Source organism: Amblyomma mixtum, chromosome 3 (genome assembly GCF_055824585.1).
Source record: "Amblyomma mixtum isolate Tamu chromosome 3, ASM5582458v1, whole genome shotgun sequence".
NCBI lineage: Eukaryota > Metazoa > Arthropoda > Arachnida > Ixodida > Ixodidae > Amblyomma > Amblyomma mixtum.
Window position 1 is genome coordinate 423,964,452 of NC_143014.1, and position 22,094 is coordinate 423,986,545.

At 45.8% G+C, this 22,094-nt stretch overlaps 1 pseudogene across 1 annotated transcript in view; it reads right to left on the minus strand.

The window, feature by feature from the left end:
- Positions 1-2,579: 2,579 nt before the first annotated feature.
- The window catches only part of LOC149357921 (uncharacterized), an 89,351-nt pseudogene continuing 69,836 nt past the window's right edge, over positions 2,580-22,094 (minus strand). The window contains exon 7 of the transcript XR_016291903.1: positions 2,580-2,699. The product of XR_016291903.1 is annotated as an uncharacterized LOC149357921 (transcript). The remainder of the gene's footprint in view (positions 2,700-22,094) is intronic.

The following is a 22,094-nucleotide window of genomic DNA, read 5'->3' on the forward strand; positions in this document are numbered from 1 at the left end:
TGTGAATACCGTCCCAGAAATTGATAATTGGTTTTCAATTGGTTTCTTAAGGAAAGCAAATGGCGCAGTATCTGTCTCGTATATCTCGGCAGACACCTGAACCGCGCCGTAAGGGAAGGGAGGAAGGTAGGAGTGAAAGAAGGAAGAAAGAAAGAGGTGCCGTAGTGGAGTTCTCCGGAATAATTTCGACGATCTAGGGGATCTTTAAAGGGACTATGCAATGAATTAAAAGTCACTTGTAAATGTTTTCAGTACTTAGAAATGATGCTAAGAAGCATTCACACCAAGTGTGAGTCTTCGGAACTGATCCGGCAATTTATTATCAATTTTTAAAAACCGCGTTTTTTTAAATTCGCGGGCCTATTGGTGCCTTCGTACTGACCTACTTTGAAACTAAAATCGGGAAAATAGACATCACTAGTTCCGTGACGTCGGCAGGCCACCACACGTTGTCATTCGCTGGAGCCACGGCAGCCTTGACGTCACGGGTACGCTTCCGGTAGCCGTGAAAATTGTCTGCTCGAGCTGCCGCGCAACCCCCTCGGGCACGAGCCAGGGCATTGCCTTGACACATATGTTTTCAATTTACCTCTGCCGCCTATTTCTGTAGGGAGATCGGGAACCACTCGCAGTGCCTTTGTCGCAGTGATAAGCAAAGAAAACCGACGTGCGCCGCGATCCAGGAAGGCGGAGAGAGACGGGAGAGACGCTGCCGACGCTGTTGGTTGCTGGGTGCGACAACCGGAATTCGCAAACCGAACGTCAGCGAATGACGTAATCATGGGCGGGGCCCAGTCCCAGAGCTGTTTTCATTACTTTTTTTTGGTGCTCCGCGCGTATGAGTTGAGGGGGGAGAGGAGCAGCGTGATTTTTAATCGTCTATAACTTCGTTATTATTGAAGCTAGCTCAAAAATTCTTGCGCTAGGGTGACGAGTGATGGAATGCCTATCTGTCGCCTGCTTTACGTAATCGAAATTAATTTGCTGCATAGTCCCTTTAACGTGCACTGACATCGCAGAGCACACGGGCGCCTCTTGGGTTTCGCCTCCATCGAAAAGTGGCCGCCGCGGTCGGGTTCGAACCCGGGTACTCCGGCTCGGTAGACGAGCGCCTTACCACTGAGCCACCGCGGCGGGTAGAAATGTGCTAACGTAGTGATTGCAGACTAGTGCGACAATAACCGTTTAACCTGAGCAGCTGAATCAGAGTGACGGAGGTCCTGCACACGTATGCGCGAAGTTATGAACGTTTGAGTAGACGACTGCGCGTGCTAACGTAGGCTGCGCTATGCTTGGGGCTTGCACTGCGGAGGTCTTCTAATGCGCCATTCAACCTAGTCTAGGAGGCTTTGTGCTCTTTAGTTCTGCTGCTTCCAGCCCCTACTTGATTACGCACGTTCATCATTACACGCATTTCCGTGTCTCAAGACCACAGTTATTGGCTAGAAGCGCATTTTTTTTTTCGAATCCGCGCACCTAGACCCAAAGCTCCAGAAACCCTGCTGCAAGCCATACAAGAGTGTCCCTTCTATCCAGGAACTCCAGCCGCATCTCGTCAGGGCGAACGTTTAAAGGGTCCGTGAAACTGCCTTCAAGGTGCGTACATTATATGCAGTAAAAAAGACTATTCAGCGTTCATACCGCGTACAAGTCTTCAAAGTCGAGACGAGAATGGAAAAATTTGCGAAATTCGCCCTACCTCGCGGTAAGGTTCAGGGCCGAAGGTGCGCGCGAATTCTCGCCTTCGCAAGGCACACGTGATGCCACCTGTCAGGGGCTCTCTTAGGCTGGCCGAAAACCCCACTGACGTTTGCAAACGAAGCACGCGAAGGAGACGGCGTGCACAACCGGCTGGACACCTTGCTCCCTTCCACAGCGGAGGCGGAGTGGGCGGCGAAAAAGAAAGTAAACAACCCGGCTGTTGATCGCTGGCGGGGAAGGTTCCCCGCCTGTTTTTCTGGCTCGCTCCGATGTACGAGTTGAGAAAAGTCGGAGGCCTGTTTTTAATAGCCAATATTTATGGTGCTACAAATGCTAGAATTTTTTTTTTTTTTTCAGGGAGACCTATTCAATATTTATCAGTACCTCGACTTTTCTTACCCTCGCTGAAAACCGTTGCAGGGACCGTGTATAATTTTGATATAAAAATATATCTTGGTAAATCTTCAGTGCTGTTGATTTTTACGTCAGCAGCAGAATGACACACAACCTGATGAGAAGCAGTCATGTTTATTTATTTCCAGTAAGAGTACAAAAAAACATGCTCAATGATTCAGTGACAGGTGTTTACGATCAAATATTTTCCGAGTTCAAAGACATTGACAAAACACGAGTGGCAAACGCTTAATTACGTAACGTCTTCTAACAGCTGTGTACTGCTTGGTACCAGAAGACGGGCAGGGAAAGATGCTACAAAGCAGACACTCTGCACAGGGCAGCCATCGCGCGCCAGTGTGTCACGTTTGTTGTAGAAATTACAGCGGATGTCCAAATATAAGCTCAGAACTGAAAGTTTCGGGGGATGGACAGTTTTATTTGAACGGCGAGGATGCAGCCTGCTGCATGACCGTCCAAACAGCTGAGGCCGGCGGTGGAAGCCTGAGGAAAGGCTGGACGCCAGCTGTGCCTGGGTTCCTCTCTGTCTCAGACGTGATTGCCCGACTAGAAAATACTTTCCGAGGCACCAGGTAGACTTCTGCCTGGAAAAAAAAAGCACGTGTGTTAAGCGACTTCGCCCGAATAAATTCGCACCTTGTGTTCCCCTCGCAACAGCTTTTGTGGTAACAGGGTTGCAAAGCCAGTAACACCTGATCTTAGTGCTTGTGAGAATATATGGGTCGTTTCATCACCATCAAGATCACAGAATATATTGACACAACTGAGCGAAAAAATCGCTTCGACACGCCGCAGCACTTTAATACCCATGCCACACGCTCACAAGAAATGGCAGTAAATGCTTAAGGCCTTAAGTTTGTTAATGCCATTATTTTCGGAGTTGGTGCTACACGTCCACATTTAATGCCATTATCGAAAGTGACGATGACGATAACGCTTGCAAGGTAGTTAAAAGCTTCATCTGAATATAAACATTGCTAATGAGCACAATATATGGGAAATGTTGTTCAAATGTAATATAAAATCGATTTTTCAGAATATACGGCATTTCCTTCTTTACAAGTAGAAAAAGTAGCCATAGACTCGCATGTCAGCACCCAAGTCGAGAGTACCTGTCAATAAGGCTGATAAAAATGGCGCTCTTCGCATCGAAAATGCAGTATAGTTGCCTCATCTGACTGAAAGTTAAGAATTAACTATTTCCTACTGGTTAGGAAGTCGCTACTAACAAAGCTGCATGCTTTTCTGCGTGTGGAATGGGAACGAGAGTAGGCATTGCACGGGCGAATGAGTTGTGGCGAACTCAGTAGGTCGCGAATGGCAGTAAGGCTAATGCCATTAAATTTGTGCGTGTGGCACCGCACGAATGCCATTAAAACTTAAGGCAGTAAGCACTTAATGGCATTAAATCTGCCCGTGTGGCACGGGTATAAAAATCACTTCTTTCTTACTATTTAAGGACCAAGTCAACCAGCACTAAGCGCCTACGAACGCTCACCTCCGCTGGAGGCACCCTGCGAAACTAGGGCGAACGAGCCAGCAAAACGCAAAAACTCTCCTCGCATCTCCGCGCGAACAAGCCTTGCGGGGTGAATGCTGGATGCGGAGAAGATCATGGAAGGAACGGTTCCCTCATTTTTTTTTTACGGCGTGAGCCATTGCACAGAGCCCACATCGAGCAGTCGCGTGGATGATGCCCGTCCAAGGTCACCGATCAAAGCGGCCAGGAGAAAAAGATGAGAACGAATGGAGAGGCGGCGATGGTAGAAATGAGGAAAGTAAGGGGTAAATTGCACTCTACTGGCGCAAAGCCTACAAATGAAAATGACGCCTGCCGCGCTTGCGCTGGCGAGGCTCGCCGTCGACAAGACCCAGTTGCACTCGCCGCTGAATGAGAAGCCGGTCGGCGGGTTTTTAGGCTGACCGAGTACCGGCCGGTGATGACCTCGCAACACCAAGGCCAGCGCCGGTGACAGCGTGTATTAAGCGGCAACTCGACGAACACTTCCTCGGCGTACCTGCGGAGCGCCTGCGCGCCCAGCAGCGCGCCGCGACGGACATCGAAAACGGGCCTGCGTCTCCATGCTCCTGGTGCTGGCTCGCTCCAACTCGCGAGCCGACTGAAAGAACGGCAAGCCGTGAATAACGGATCGTTGGGGATCTCAAAGGCTTCCGAGAAAACTTGAGTGAACCTGAAAGAGCTTCAAGCCATCAAGAAGAGAGTCCCCGAAAGCCACCCTGTCCTCCGATTGTTATAAACCGGACCCCCTTTCGACGCGCGCGGGAGCGCCCGTGCGCAGGCGCCCATCTGACATGCACAGCTATCTGCGCCCCGCTATGGATAGCCCCGCTCCCGCCTGTTCGCGCGTCGGGCATGTGCAGACAGGCTTCATCGTACGCCCGTGCGCATAGTGGCCGTTGTACGATCGCTTTTGGGCGGATTCGCCAAGCAGGCGGACTGGCGGACCGCCCGACCAGACAATAGACCTCTCCCTGATGTAAACAGTGTGACGTCAAAAAATGTGTGCCCCGATGGGCAAAATCGTCGACTTTCGGTTTTGAACCGGTTTTTCTGGTGCCGAGCGTTCCCCCACAACCTTTGTTTCCCGATTCGAATCGCCTAGCAGCCTTTCTTCTCCGGGTGTGAGCCTTCTCGGTACGGCGCATGTTTTGCCCATCGGACCGCAAACACGTGCGCTGATGACGTGGCCAGGAGAGGTGTCCCCGTCGCGTCTTCTGCGCAGCCATAGCGCGCTAGCGCGCTGTGCCGGCTGCATTTGGCGAAGACGCTAAATGCAGCCGGCATGTGCGAGCATGAAAAAAGACTGGAATTGTTAGTAATGTGCACACAATACATCACAGCTCGAATTATAGATTTTAGTAAAGAATTAACTATGTTGCGCCAAAACACTGAACAGAAATAAAAAGAACAAATTCCATATCGCAGCACAGTGTACGCCAATGCATGTGCTATTGTTTTCCTTATGTAAATTGGGCATAGTGCTTTAATAGAATATAGCAGGCAGGCTATTTTGTGCAGCCTTTCACAAACATTAGCCAAATGAGTGTTCCAGGACATGTTAGAATCGAAATGGACACCGAGATAATTGACACTTGAGAGGTATGGAATAGGAGAGCAAGAGCAATTGTTACATGCATTACTGTGCCTAACTGTGTCAGACTTTCCTTGGTGCTTCTCTCTTACTGTCCCTTCAGCTAAGCAAGACATCGACTTCATAACATGGCTCAGTGAGAATGCTGCAAAGGCATACTTATGCATGTGACTTTTATATATTCAAGATAGTATTAGCAGGACTGCTGGTTCATCTTAAGCACAAAACCCGTCAACTTCAAGTTGCAGTATAGAGATGCCATGAAATGACAAAAGCCATCACTGCTTTTCTGTTTTCCTTTGGCATTCTCTGGCCTAACTTCATATTGATCTTTTCCAAATTTCTGTTGCCTGTCAATGCCTCAGTTTATTTTTCTTTGCAAGCACCCTGGCAGTGATATGGGTGTATTTAGCAGAACATGTTGATAGTCAGCAACTAAAAGCACTCTAAAATTCAGCATATGTTAAGTGGTATGAACATCTATTAACAGTTAGCAATGCTCACTTTTGCTTGCTACCTTGGGAACTGGTCATCGTTACATTCAGCCATTCTACATTTTACTGATCAGTGAAAATAACTTTAGACATCGCTTTAACGCTGTATCAGAGAACATATGCACATATACCTGTCACATACTTAAAACAGCTTATTTGTAATTTCATTTTATTGCACGACATCATAGCTCCCTTACTGGAGATATTGCAACTTGAAGTTGGCGGGTTTTGTGCTTAAGATGAACCAGCGGTCCTGCTAACACTATCCTGAATATATAAAAGTCACATGCAAAAGTATGCATTTGCAGCATTCTCACTGAGCCATGTTATGAAGTCGATGACTTGCTTAGCTGAAGAGACAGTAAGAGAGAAGCACCAAGGAAAGTTTGACACAGATAGGCACAGTAATGCATGCTTAGCTTTTCAGTGCATGAGTTTAGCTGGCTACACCTAGCTTGTGCAGTATGCAAATTAGCCTAAATGCAACTGTATACCGTCCGACAAACTATTGTGTAAATCTACCTCTATATTACTTGAAATAGATTGTGAGGAAAGTTCTTACGCATAAGATAGCATTGTGTTGGTTTGCTGAGCTGAGCAAGTGGCTAAGCACTTCATTAGAACTTATTTTAACGTTTATTATACCTAAACAGTACTAAATGACAATACTTGAGTGGTGAGCTAACATGATCCACCATGTAGGAACTTGATGAGTTTGTAATTTACTAATAAGAAGTAATTAACAATTAGCATTCAAGTACAGCCATACCACTACAAAGGAAAGCTTTGTAGGTTTTCTTTGTAGCCTTATGGCTTCACTTGAGTTGATGCGAATGAGTAATTACTCCCTTATCACAAATTTTCGCCTTGGGAGATTTACCTAATTCTCTGGATGAACATCATTTTGCATGAATTTCTAGAGTGACCAGCTCAAAGCACAAGAGGATAGCTAGCCCTGTGAGTTGGAAGGCCATTCCAGCCTTTTGTGGCAAAAACAACAATGAATCTTGAAATGCAGTGGCATGAGCTAACTGAGACACAGCACTGCCTGTGCAACTAGTGCAGAAGGAACCATGAGTCAGAACAGATTAGTTGGTTATGTGACGATAAACAGTTAAAAAATCAGCAGTTTCTGCACGACATGCAGAAATTTGAAGATTCACCTTTAGTGCTGTTACACTGGAGCTTCAAAAATAGTCTGAGAGAATAAAACAAGCGGCTCAGGTCTGAACTCATTCCAGAATTTTAGTTAAGTTAGATTTGTGGCATGCACCATTAGAATACCCAAGCTAATGCCACAAGGGGATTTTAACACAAGCAACTTGGAAGACAATGATACTAAGGACACGTCGGGGTGTAAATATCATAGGTTGTAGGCGGGTGTATGGGGATTATTAGGTGAGTATTTGAACCAGTATACAGTGAATATACCTTTATTGGAAGGCCTTATAAGTCGGCAAAATCTAATGCTGAAAATAAAAAAAAATATTAGTGAATTCTTAGTAACATTAGCAAACAGGCCAATCCAGAGAATGTAAAATGTTGTTTGAAGAACTGAAATGCTCGTGTTGATTGCAAGGTGGCAGACTCCATATGGCTGTCAGTGAAGGCATATGACAAAACACTGAAGGGAAGGTAATAATGCAAGTAATAAAAAGCTGAGGCCCAAGAGAGTGCCATGGGGACGTCTGAGATTGCAGGAAAAGGCAGGATGCATGAGAACTGGCAAGGGAAATCTGCTGACGGCTGGCTGTTTTAAGCTTGGATGCAGTTTAGAGCTATTCGATGCAAGTTAAAGAATGAGAAAACCAGCCTTACATAAATAAAGGACTCACATGCTTTTTCAAAGGAAAAGAAAAAAGCATCATAGGGAGATGTTGCAGTCAGGGTGCATGTCATGAAGAACAAGAGAAAGATGGCTATTGCAGAAATGTTTTCTAAAAGCTTGCCAATTTGTATCAAAAAATTTAATGGGCCAAAACAATCTAGCAGAGGCAATAGTATGAAATGTGTTTTGTGATTTGCAGTTTTGTGATTTGCCAATGCCCCAAAAATGGGCCTTAGGTGCTGGGTGATGAAGGGTAAGAAACACAGAGGGGCCAGGCTATGATGAGGCAGGAAGCTATCTGCACAGCATGCACTAGATATGCCTACACAACCTGCTTCCTCTCACTTAGTTGCTTAATGTAAATTTCACAGAACTTAATCATAGGGTACGCTGGGGTGAACCAGTGGCAAGTTGGCATGTTGAAACTGTGCTAAGGTACGACGACAGAGCAAGAATTGCTACCCTGTGCAGTGGTGTTGTTCCCATTATCTTTGTTCCTAGCCTAGCTTTACCAGCTCCACAGAGCTCATTTTGCAGTCTGCAAGTAACCATGTCCATAGCAAGCAGTCACAGGCAAATGAAGGTGGTAGCAGACAGACATATGCAAGTGCATTGCAAATGCATGTAGACAGATAGACATATGCAAATGCATGTTGTCTTGTGAAACAAATTGTTGTGGCTGGCCCAGGAAGTGCTGCTGAACAACCGCTTAACACCAATAAAGCCAATTTCGCGAGCAGGTCTGCAACAATAGCATTGCGAACACATCCAGTTTCGTACAACTGATCTCCGGATCGAAAAGGACCGTGGGCAAAATCAACAACAAACACTATCATTGCCCATGAGGTTTTTGAAGACCACTGCATTTTTCTGATTGCAGCGGAAACCAACATCCCATTTAAACTGAATACTGCCAAGCATTTGTCAATATTGACTTAACACTGCTAAGCAAAAAGAGAAAAAGCAATGGCAAAGGTTTTCTCAATATTTTTTTCTTCCTTTTCGTCAAGACTCATTATGCCCAACTTGCTCTGTGGACAGTTTTGATTGCATAAGCTCCTGCCACACTTTTTTTTCTGCGCTACATCAATTGAAATTTTCATGAAAAAAAGACTGACGAGTTGGCATATATTAGAGATTTGTACACTGTCAACCAGCCGTGATTTAAAAGTGGTAGTGATTCTTGTTTGTAATCGTGTAATACCATGTTGTTACAACCTAAATCGAAATGGCTAGAGGAAGTGTTCAGTCACCCATTCATCACGGCGATATATTTATTGCAGGCAAATGTGCGCACAGCCGGCAGGAAATAAAAAGAAATGATGCTCCCGAAGATACATTTGCACTGTACCGATGTTTTCAGAGAGGTTACACAGTTCCTCCGGAGAGTCGTAACCCAAGCACCCATCACCACAAAATGTACTGAATGGAGCTCCAAGGCGCAGAAGGATGGCGACATCGCTGTTGTCGCCGCAGAAAACAGTCCGACCGCCGTGCAGCCAAGCTCGCGTCACGTCGCACACATGGCAATTCTCAAGCACAGTGACAACATGAATCGCGATCAAAATGGTAATGAATGCTTAGCAGAAACAACGTCATGTGCACGCTTCGGTCGCGATCACTACAACCATCGCAACGAATGCGACTAGCTGCACAACGCCACGTTCATTTCAGCATTCAGAAAGCAGGCATGCGTAGTAAGCTCTCGCAGGTGCACATTTCACTGCCTTGACGTAAAAGCACTCGCTCCGATCGCAATCACTTTCACTACGCGGACACTCATGCAAGTACAGTTCACCATGAGCAGCTGTTACTTGCCGCTGTGCGTGATGATCCTTGCAGGAATTAGGAACGCTTCTAACAACCACAAACAGCTCCATATAAACACTTCGTGACACCGCCAGCGCGTAGGTGTTGCGTCAGTTTGAAGAGGCGCTCTGTCAACTCCATCAGCGTCAATGATTACAAAATTCAACTCCTGAAACTGTCGCTCGCCGCTGCTGCACGCGGAGAAGTTCGCAGTTGCTCTGAACACTTGTAATATCAACATGATTGTGGCCAATATAATATGCTTCGCGGTATAGCTGCCGCCACTACAGCCATGACCTATGCCTCGATCCCCAGTTCAGTCGACGGACAGCCATCTTGCCACGGCAGAGTTCCCGTAAAAAGCAGCCAATCGCTACAATCCGGTCGCCAGGCAGATCCACTCGTCCGCCCAAAAGTTGAAGTTGACCAACTTTCCATCCGCCCGCCGGACGGGGCGGATACCTATTGTCTGGTCGGGCGGTCCGCCAGTCCACCTGTCTGGCGGATCCGCCCATAAGCGACCGTACCGTACAACGGCACTTAGCCGAACCTTCAACTTCCGGAACTGCTGTCTTGGACGAGGTTCGTGCTAGGTGGGCAGCGCTTGAGCGGGAGCATGGGAAGCTTCAGCACGAAGGAAGCACCGCCGCCCTGCCACTGGCTCACGCCGATTATTCAATTTGGCCGTTTTATAGTTCTGCTTACTTTAAGCCTCCTGCTTGCGTCGATAGAGCCCCGTGGACGCTCCGAGAGTATTCTTGCACGGATTTGGCAAAAGTCGCTGCCACTGCAAGAGTCTCTCCTAACCGAAGGACACGCGAAGTTAAAGACTCTTACATTCATTTCACACCGAGTGTATAGCCAACCAACCAGGTGTTCTCGCATTCTTCATCAGTACCGACTGCACCTTAATGAGTCTACTGTATGTTCGCAAGTCAATTTTTAAAAAATTATATTGGAAGTTACTGCAATGTTTAAGCAGGGCAGCGCAGGTAGAAGTTTCTGAAATGAGCTAACATTAGAGATATAGCAGCCCGCTATAAAGTGGATGAGAACAACAAAATTATTAGTTTGAAGGCGAAAATAAAGAGCCTGCTCCCAGCATTGCATCCCTTAAAGGGATACTACATTAAATTGCGACTTTCTGTCAAATCGCCAAAAATGTATTTAGAAGGAGCGATTGTCTAGAGTTGCAGTCTTTATTACAAGTATTTTTGCGCGGATGGTGTTATTTTGCAGGTTTTGTGCGCACGCGCCAGTTGCCGCTCGTCCAGGCGGGAGGAGTGTGTGACGTCAAACGTCTCGCGGCGGCCTCCTCTGGTCGCACCGTGCTGCCACCGGTTCAGGTGCGGCACCTGGACGCTCAGAATTGGCGGCATGGAAACGTGAAACACAGCGAAAGTTACAGTCTAGAAAGTGGCAGTGAGAGTACATTTATATCATTCAGACATCGAAATGACCATGGACTAAAGGCATGGCTATGCCCCGCAGCCTCACAGAGCAACGACGAGTAAGATGAGCCTGGAGGATGACATATAGCCCAGGAGTGCGCCCCGCAGTGGTATATGTGGGTATTATAATCCAGTTTGATATTACCCAGACAAGTTTTCCTGAATTAGTTATTAAAATATTTTGTTTGCCGAAGGTAAATCAAGGCATCACCTTCATTAATTGCTCCAGCCACACAAAATGACCAGCCACACCACTGGGAGGGGGCGGGAAGAAGTGGGGAGGGGTAGAGATTTGAAATAGGACTTATACAACAAGTAAGCAGCGCGAACAAGGGGGTGAGTGCTCGACATATAAAAACAGCCAACTTAATTGCATTGCACAGTGATAAAGTATGCAGCACGCAGTTTTTGTAACTTGAGCATTGTTACTACGCTGCCAGACTTGCGTGCGCAACTCCCACGAGGGGGATCTGGCATGCGATTCACGTGGCATTGTCCTGTTGTTAAATTGCCAACATTGTTACTCTCCGATGGTTTTGGGTTACCAATATCCCTCAAGAGAAAAGTATACAACAGCTGTCTCTTACTGGTGCTCACCTATGGAGCAGAAATGTGGAGGCTAACAAAGAAGGCTCAGCTTAAGTTTAGGACAACGCAGTGAGCTATGGAAAGACAAATGATAAGTGTAATGTTAAGAGATAGGATGCAGGCGAAGTGGGTGAGGGAATAAATGCAGGTGAATGACATCCTAGTCAAAATCAAGAGGAAAAAATGGGCTTGGACAGGACGTGTAATGCAAAGGCAAGATAACCGGTGGTCCTTAATGGTAACGGAGTGGATTCCAAGAGAAGGCAAACGTAGCAGGGGGCGGTAGAAAGTTAGGTGTGCGGATGAGATTAAGAAGTTTGCGGGGATACGGTGGCCACAACTGGCAAAGGACACGGTTAATTGGAGAGACGTGGGAGAGGTCATTGCCCTGCAGAGGGCGTAGTCAGGCTGATAATGATGATTTAATTTCATTTTATTACTCTCAAGGCCGGTCAGGCATTACAGAGGACTGGGGAGAAAAATAAAAAATAAAAAGAAACAAACAAATAAACAGTTGCAATTGATAAGCATTAACAGTATCCTTTAATTTCTCAGAATCCTTGATGACGACAACGTGGACGGCAGGTGATTCCAGTCCGAGGCAGTTTTCAGGACGAAGGAATTAAAATATGGGACAGTCCTGCGCTGTGGAATGTGCACCTTTAGGTGGTGATCTCTGCAGGATATGTCCACCAGAGGAATAAACAGGGACTGCTTTAGGTTTTCGTTGCCGTAATATATTTTATGAAATGTGCAGAGGCGTGAAATGTGGCGCCGTATGGCAAGATCCAGAAGATTAAGCGTTCTTTTCATTTCTGAAGCACTGGCATGGTGGGAATAATTAGACAATATGAATCTTGCAGAGCGATTTTGGATGGATTAAAGCAACACAATGAGAGAGTTAGTGTATAGGTCCCATAGTGGAGCAGCGTACTCAATTTCTGAACGGACGAGTGTTTTGTAGAGCAGTAGTTTCACAGGGATAGGGGCAAGGGAAAAGTTGCGACGGATGAAGCCAAGCATGCGGTTGGCATTGTTAGTAATATAGTATTCAATATGAGCCTTCCAGGACAGATCATCTGTTATTTCAACACCAAGATACTTATACTTGTTAAATTGGGTAAGTGGGGCGTCATCGAAGGAGTATGAGCACGGAATGTTGTGACTAGTCGTACGCGTAATTCTCATTAATTTACATTAGTTAACGTTTAGTTTCATAAGCCAGGTATTACACCAAGTTCCAATTATGTTGAGATCATTTTGAACAGTGCATGCATCATCTGGGTTAGAAACTTCTCTGTATAAAACACAGTCATCAGAGAAAAATCTTATTTTTGAAGTAACTGAGGAAGGAAGATCATTAATATAGATAACGTAAAGAAGAGGTCCTAGAACTGATCCTTGCAGAACGCAAGAGGTTATGGGGGAAATGGGGGAGTCATGATCGTTAGCATTTACATACTGACTTCGATTACTAAAAAACACTCAATCCAATTTAAGATACCATTATCAATACTTAATTTTTTTAACTTATAAAGCAACAGTTGGTGTGACACGGTGTCAAAAGCCTTTGCAAAGAAAATATATATACAGTCAATGAGAGCAAAGCGGTCCAGTGCAAAAATCAAGTCATTAGTGAATGCAATTAACTGAGTTTCACAGGAATGATGCTTAAAAACCATGCTGTGAATCTGTAAAAAACGAATTAGATCCCAGATAATCAGCAAGGTTCGAATAGATACGTTCAAGGAGCTTGCATGGAATAGACGTTAAAGGGGTGGAGACACCAAATTTGTGGTTCGCGCGTTCTTAGTTTCAAACGCTTCTTATGGCTCCAGGAAGCATGATACACACTCAAATATACATATATTCACAGTGAATAATTTATTATCGCATTTTTAGGTGAACGATTTTCGGTTTCGGTTTCGGAACGCCGAGTTGTACAGTGACGTCACAGAGGGGGAAGATCAACTACTTCGCCTGGTCACGTGGGCCCACAAAAGTTGTGACGCACCTACTGCTACATCGTCTGCTTTCCCACACACGTGCTGACCAGCGCATGAAAACAAACAACTGCACGTCTAGTCCCAGCAGCTCGGATTCTGACAGATCTGATTCCAATGAGTGAGGACATCTAATATCGCCTTCGCGGGTTCGCGTGAGGATGCGAAACACTTTGCAAAATGCCAGTAAGCATCGCTGCACCACTCTACCCAAGCTGCGCCCACAACCGGTGTCACACTTCGCTGCCGTGCAGCAGTACCTGAGCGCTGCTTGGGATGGTGTACAAATATCACAAGAAAAGACAAGATCGCCTTGTTATCAGAACTGCCAGCTATACTCGAGCAGCGACAAAGCATATGTCTGCTTATGTTGGGAGCGTTCGGCAACGGCACCGCTCGCGGGCGCTCCGGGCGACGAGCTCTGCTGCTGCCTGGCTGCCGTGGTCGTCGCTAGGCCTATAGCCTGTTTAGCAAGCGGCCGGCGCTTCGGAAGTCGCCTGCGCTATAATAAAAGGCCTACTTTTCACAAATAGCTGTAGTGTTAACAGAATCATCTCACAATAAAATAATAGTATGGTCAATCTCCTCGACGCCTTCGGCAGCGGAGCTAGCGGGCGCCAGGCGAGCCGGACTCCAACGTCGCGCCAGCGGCAGCTGCTAGGCGCGGTTGTGAGAAATTTGCTCTTATCACAGTTGTTACCTCTACTAGCAGCTCAGTATTGGTCAGCGATCCTCAAAAATGACACTCATTTCACATTTCTTGTCCCATGGTTTATTATTTACATCAAGAACACTCTTTAGCTCGCTTTTATGACGTCGGCAGACGGTATCCAGGCTGACCTACCGGCCGGCAGACTCGGCGTACTTCACCCGCACAAGAAAATACAAAACAGCCATGCTACCAGAAAGGATGCTTTCTAGATTCGAGATATGACAGCATGACTGTGCTAAAAGTGGATCATTCGGCAGCGACACTGCCTGCGGCAACGCCGGCCGACGACCTGCGCGCTGGTCCCAGACTGCCCTAGTCGTCACTAGGCCTAGCTGCTTTCGCATATCGACTCCGCAGCTGAGGGCGCTTCGGGACTGGCCAGCGCTCAGAAACGTGCTCCGCTCGGCACCCCTTTACTGTGAACTCGTCCCATAATAAAAGATATGTTCGATTTCCACGACGTCTTCAGCAACAGATCTCGAGCTAGCAGACAGCAGGCGAACCGCACCAGGTAGCAGCAGCACAAAACTGGCTGATGAAATTTGCTTGCATCGCAGTCATCACTTCTACCAGGAACTTGGTATTTGCCAACGATCGTCAGAAACGATGCACTTTTGATATTCATATATCCCAGAGTTTGCTATGAACGTGAACAAACAATACTATTGCGTTCTTTAGATGCCGGCGTTCGGCACGAAGACTGGCGCAGACCGCCCGGCTCCAAGGAGTGCGCCCTATGTCATCATGACGCTGCCGCTCTCCGCGCTCGCATTGGCTGCCGCTTACCGTCGTTGTTGCCGCGAGCGGCCCGCCGTTGACATCTAGCAGGCCGGACGCAGGCAACGAGCTGCAATCGGACGTTGCGACGCTGTTCGCAACGGCGCGCCGCAAACCGAGCGAGTGGCGGTTAGCAGCAAACGCGGCTCGCTGGTGCGTCGACTGCGCTCACGCGGCTGTGCCCCGCTCATCGTACGTCACTGTATTTTCGTACGACGTCACTAAAACTTTGATTTTTCTACACCCCTTGTGACGTCATGGTTGATGGCGCTAGCGATGGGTCTAGATCGTGAGAGTGAGCATTTAGGTAATCTTTGGAACGGAATTAAAATATTTTTTAAACGTTTGTTGCGTCCAACACCTGCCTGTGAGTGCCCTTGCATACATAGGAATCCCATAGCAGGCTTTTTATAGCTTCAAAATTTGGTGTCTCCACCCCTTTAAGGAAATGGGTCTGTAGTTATTAGGATTATGAACATCACCAGACCTGTGGACCGGAACCACCTTGGCAATCCTCTAGTCGTCAGGCAGTGATGCGCTGCGGATGGACTGCGTAAAAATTTCGGACAACACCATGTATGAATATAAAAATGTACTCTTCAAGAACTTATAACTAATACTGTTGACTTCTGCAGCTGAAGCAAGCTTTCCTTTCTGAATAAGCCTGGCAAAACCTTCATCACTGATAGTTATAGGCTCCATGTTTGGTTTGGTTTATGGGGTTTAACGTCCCAAAGCGACTTAGGCTATGAGAGACGCCGTAGTGAAGGGCTCCGGAAATTTCGACCACCTGGGGTTCTTTAACCTGCACTGACATCGCACAGTACATGAGCCTCTACAATTTCTCCTCCAAAGGAATTCTAGCCGCCGCGGCCAGGATCAAACCCACGTCTTTTGGGTCAGCAGCCGAGCACCATAACCACTGAGCCACCACGGCGGCTTATAGGCTCCATGTGAACCATAACATAACATAAGAGTAGCACATAACCAGGACGACGGACAAAAGGGAAGAGAACACAAACCCACAACACAGGCGCTACATTGTAGGTTTCAGTCGTCCTGGTTTTGCGTTACTCTTATGTTATGGATCATTACCGACTTGCCAAAATCTCCACCCTGGTGAACCATGTGAACCAATTCTGAAACCGCAATATCAGGTAAAGTGGAAACCATGGAATTAGTAAAGGATGAGAAAAATGTATTCTTCAAAGCAATGCAGCACTTGTGAGGTGGAACTGAGATATTATTTATGGAGCGAAGTCGCATCTCTTTTGTTTTGTGCATATCAATGACGTTCCAAAATTTTTGTGGGTTGGAAACGAGCAAACGAGGCAGTATGTCACGATAAAAACATGCTTAGCGCTCTGCAGCGCCTGCTTGTACTCTGACGTGACAGCACGCTAAAGGTGCCATTTATCAGCAATTTTTTAATTTTTCAGCTGCCGGAAAATGCGCTTTTTCTTATTTAGGAGACACTTTAGCGATACGCTGAACCAGGGTGCTTGTTTGGAGCAGGAAACGCGACGAATGGGAATAAATTCTTTTACGAGATCATTCACCTTCGTTTTAAATATCTGCAAGTTTTCTTGAGTGGTCCGACTCCAGAACTGCGCGAAGAAGGTGTCGGAAAAGCGCTCGAGCTCTGCATTAATAGCTTGAGAGTCTGCCTTGCTGTAGTTCCTAAGTAGCTTGTATCTTTTTGGAGAGCGAGCCGAGCGTGAAGGCATAGTTAGGTGGATTGCACTATCGTCACTTAAGCCCGGAAGAAAGCTGATTGAAGATATAGTTTCAGGAGAAGTGGTTAGCACAAGATCAAGTATGTTGGCAGATATCTGAGTAACACGGGTTGGTTCTTTAAAGATTCAAGGTTGAACGCAGAACACAATTCAATGAATGCAGGACATTTTCAGAGAGGATGTAAGAAATGAAAAGAGGGGCTGTTCCATGAAATTGCGGGAAGGTTGAAATCGCCAAAAATATAAAGAGGAGACCTCGGAAACATAGAAAGGACCGAATGATCGGTGTCATGTAGGTCATCGCAGAAGCAAGGCTGTGAGCTGGGTGGTCGATAGCATACGCAGAATAAAACATCCTTGTGGTTCAAATGCAAGCAAGTGCAGAGAAATTCCAGTGAAGAATTCACGGGAACTCTATAGGAAGCAATTTGATCTGATACAGCAATCAAAACACCACCACCAACTAGCTCGCAGCAATCAAATCTACAAATGTTATAATTTTTTTCACAAGAGAACAGTTCTCGAGAATCAACTTTTGCAGACAGCCACGTTTCGGTCAGGACAATCACATTGGCAAGCAACGTGTCGGCTAGAGCTAACAATGAGTCTGGTTTATTTAAAATTCTGTGAATGTTAGTGAAAGGCATCGAATAATCTGGATTCGGTAATGCTTGAACGGCTGCGTTTTCCTATGGTGAACCTGAGGAAGAAGTTGATGCAGGCATGTCTGATGCAGGTGGAGGTGATGCAGGCGGGGCTGTTGCATCATTTTCAGAGTCCCACCGTTAGGCGCTTCAACTTCGCATACGGCATCTGTGTCGGCAAAATATACGTAGATTTTTTGTTTATGTACAGCCTGTTGTAACGCAGGTTGTATTTATGGCCACTCGCTCTACCATAGTCCATGAGCTGTTTCCACGAGAGCCTAGCTGCTCTGCAAAAGTCCTCCTGTATAGACAAGCCTGTATTCTTCAGTTTTGTTCTCTGAGCCCGAATTCCATCTTTAACTTTGAATGACGCGAACTTCACGACGATCGGTCGGGATTTCTTTTGAACGAAAGCTCCAAGGCAATACGCCCTTGCAATGCCTTCATCGGTTATTTCCAGGAAAAATGAGCTCAGAAGGTGCCTCCGTATCTTCTGCTCAGATTCCGCCCATGTTTCATCTGCTGCATCATCGACACCGTAAAATATAAGATTATCTCTTCGAGACTGATCTTCAAATTCACCAAGGCGCATCCGCAGAAGATAGCTTTCATCATGAACTGCTTTAGTTACAAAGTGTTTCACGTCAGCCCCATCCAGAAGAGCTGTAGAATCGCTTGCCTTTGCTTCGAGAGCTGCCAGTCAATGTAATGCATCTGACACCGTATCTTCAAGCTGCTTTTGACTGGCCTCTAACTGTTTCTCACCGGCCTCAAGCTGTTTTTGACTGGCCTTTACCTCGCTCAGAGATGCCATTACTTCCCCAAGATGTGATTCCATAATATTTTGAGGTCATTAATTGCAACTAATATATCCTCATTACACAGGCCTTGCTTGTTGGGACCAGCGTTCAACTCTACATCCCCTGACAACAAAAGCAACTTCACTACACGAATACAATCGGCAATAGTGCATCCCAAAGTGTGTGGGCATGGGACAAGCAGTAAACAGCGATTACTAGTACGCTTAGAATATAGTGAAAGTGGGCAACTGACCTGCGTAAGCAAGTAGAAAGGCTTTAGCACCATCATCGCTGCTGTCCCACGCCCACTGACGAGTGGATGCATGAATCGACTATTTATACACTGCACGCTGGTTGATGATGGTGGCAGTGCATCTTCCTTGTTGTAGTGCGGTGGCAGCGCGCTTTCGTGGTCCAACGGCGTGAAGTTCAAAGTGGCAGGACAATGTCCGGCTGAGAAGAGTCCGTGGGAACGGGCAGCATTTGGCAGCAAGGGTAGTCCTCCAGGCAAATCCAGGCAAAAAGCAGGGAAGTTGTAGTCGATCCCGAGCAACTGCGTAAGCAAGTAGAAAGGCTTTAGCACCATCATCGTTGATGATGAGGGCGAAGTTGGATGAGGACAAAGGCAACAAACGCCTGTCCTTTCCTTTTCTGTGCAAAGTGAAGTCGCATCTTTGTTCTTGGCGTTTTTTCTAAGCACTGAACAGGCTAAGCGCATGCCACACTGGCGCCAAAGAAACCCGGCGAGCTGCACCATCAAGCTAGACCAAACAGAGTGCATCATAGCAGGAGGTTTTAAATTCCGAAAACATTGGGAACGGAAGTATTTTGATGCACCCTCGCGAGTTCCTACATTGTGTCTGAACAATTTTTGGAAAACGTTTCTTAAACTATGCTAGTCCCGGCTTCAAACTGTACTTGTCGATGGTAAAGAACCTGGCGAATGCAAATATGACGAACTCAGAAAATCGATATTTTCATGAAAACGCTCCTCTAAACCACCATGACCCATTTAAACCAGTTACACACACAAAAGCAGTGTGTATCTACTTATCACACTGACAGCAAAATGCAAACTTGGTAAAATGCATTCCGTAGAAAAGCACCTATTTTGCAGATTCAGGAGCAACAGTTAGGAACACCCTCCATAAAGGTAAACAGCAGCACGAAATGACTTAAAAAAAGAAAAGCAACAAACCATTCAGCACAACTCATCAATATTGTTACAGCTTTTCACAATGACAGCTATGTCCATACATATTCCACAAAAATTCTACCTAATAAAGCAAAAAGTTCATAAGTAAAGAAATGCATTCAAAAGTTAAGAAATGCCCATGGCCCAATCTCGTGTCTGCCCAAAGTCACCAACAGGCATTCTGCAACATGTGCATTGATATGAGGAAACATGGGTTGCAGAATGTTCAAGGAAGGAAGTGTTTCTGTATTAATGCTCAATGTGATTCCAATGAGTCCGGCAAAAAAAAATCTGCGCGTAAGAGAAAGGTCCCATTACCATAGCGATGGAAGAAAACAAAAAGATATCGTAGTTGCACGTATCCAAACATGACCACGAATATGACGGGAAGGAGAACTTGACATTTAAAAAAAAAAAGAATGATGATTCGAAAGCCAACACAGTTTCCAAGCCATGCAAGTGCAAACAAGGCACAGAAGGCTGAATAAAAATAGAAACACAGATGGTGCACAAGAATAGCAAAGCATCAGATATGTTGCCTTCATTGGAAACACACCAGAAATGTGTGACATTATCAACCGCTGCAGGGCATCAGACTATCAACACGTGCCAATGCCGCCGTGTGTTTCAAGCAGCTCAATCCCAGTGCCCATTTTCTTTTTTGTTTCCACTACTTAAGCTTCTTCTAGTACCTTCTCCTTCTCAATGGCCTGTGCCGCCTTCTTTATTCCTTCATCGCCGCCTTCTCCAGTGCCCATTCACGGCCTGAAGTCATGAAAATGTTGCCTTCTCCTACTAGGAGATGGTAAGTCTAGTGGTGAAGGTCACTGTACAATCGTGAGAAACAGCAAGTAAAAAATCCTGTTACATTCGTAACTTGGTTTCAAATATAACATGACAGGCTTTCTGAGACTGATGAATAGAGGGAAATAAAAAACTTGCGTTATATTCGTGTAACTAGTCTATAACCCTCACCCCCTCTAAAAGCCTCACACAAATTCATAACAGCTAGAGAAAAGCCAATGTGGATGTGATCTCCACTGATGCTCAGCCTTGCATTCTTTGTGTTTCCAGTCTCATTCTACACACTGGTTGCTGAGAAGTCAGGGTTATAAGGGTGTCTTCTAAGCTTCCATTGACAACTGAGTGTACCCATTAACTTGCCTTTATCACAGTTCTCATTTAACTGGGATGTGCGCCACCTCATCCGTAGCATCGTTCGTACTAGTTTTCCTGGTGCTGCAGCAGCTTATGGACATATGTGATAATATACATTGCAAAGTTGTCCACATCCATGAGTGCAGAAGTTTTATGGGACAGCATAACGAGCTCATCGGTTTGGTTAGCAGCATCTCCTGTTACACCCAGGTCGATGCCAATTAAGAGGTCTCATGATCACACATGGTCGGTGCATATCATGAGGTGTATGGCTAATCATGACGTGATGCATGCTCTTGAGAAGAAGGCTCGGACACGATCGAGAAAATAAGCTTCACTTTCTCATGCTATGTGCCAGCACATATTAGGGAACATCAACAAACTAGAAGCGACGACACATCGTGATGCCATGAAACTGGAAGTGCTGACAGCAAGGTGTGAAACGTCTTGATGGGCTCGTTGTGTCCTCCCAAGACATGCTGGCCACTGTCTAAGCGGCCGCTCATTTTTCTTTTTTGTCACAGAACCACTAGTGCCCTTTTTACATTTAAATAAGGCAAAGAAAAAATCTCTGAACAAGCTGGCCTCCTGACCCTCCACATCTAAAACCTCTCTTTCCAATAGATGGCCACAGATCTGCCTGTCTTGTGTACCCACACAGGAGCCTATGTACTCATGTGAGTACTAAACAAATTAATTCCTATTACTACCGTCATTCTTACACAAAGTACCACTCCATTAGAAGTATACATCTCAAGGGGTTTGATTCTGTGCCATCCACAGAAAGTATGCAGCATCTGTGAAAGCTTAACACTTGGAGGGGGCAAGCACTAGAGTTCCCTTGCAGCCTCGAGACATTCAGAAAGCTGGTAAATCAAAGACACCACACTGCATGGTCCAGAAGCAAACTTGGTGGGCTGCATATATTTTGACAAAAGGTGCAGATTAGGTGTGATGAGCACAATGCAAGGTAGACATTTGCATGTGTCCATTTTTGAACGACACTGCATTCGTTGTTTTTAAAGACCGCCGTCAGAGCTCACAGCAGAACGACAATTTAGCAGACTACTGAGATCCTTGTGGGAAACACTGCAAAACGCACAGGTACAACACAAGTGGCCTCCAACTCAATCCTGTAACAAAATAAGACAGCTTTCTCTATTTGGCAGAGGATTTTATGTGCTACAATACAGGTTAGCCTGGCATAGGAGAGAGAATGATGCAGTTATGAATTTTTAGATGCAAACTGGCTCGCTGCTGGAACTACATGCAGCTACTCTTAGCAGCTTGCCTATGCCTAACCGCACTGAACACTTGAAACATTCTTAGATATTTTTTACATGGTGCAACAGACTCAAAGAAGAAACAACAGGATGTCATGCAAATGCTTTTGTGTGCCTGCCTTAAGGTGGGGTGAGACTTTGAAATCGAGTTTCAAAATTTGGCTGTACAGCAGTAATAAAAGCTATGGTCATAAAATTTAAAAGGAATATTAAAGATAGGCGCAGCTTGGAGCAGAGACAAAAATTAGCTTTAAATTTTGAAGCAATTTTTTTATTTTTGTTTTTACTTTTTTATACTTTTGTACCTTTTATTTAAGATCTACTAATCACAGTGTTATAATTTTGTACAAAGGTAGCAACGAATGTTTTACAGACGTGGAACTAG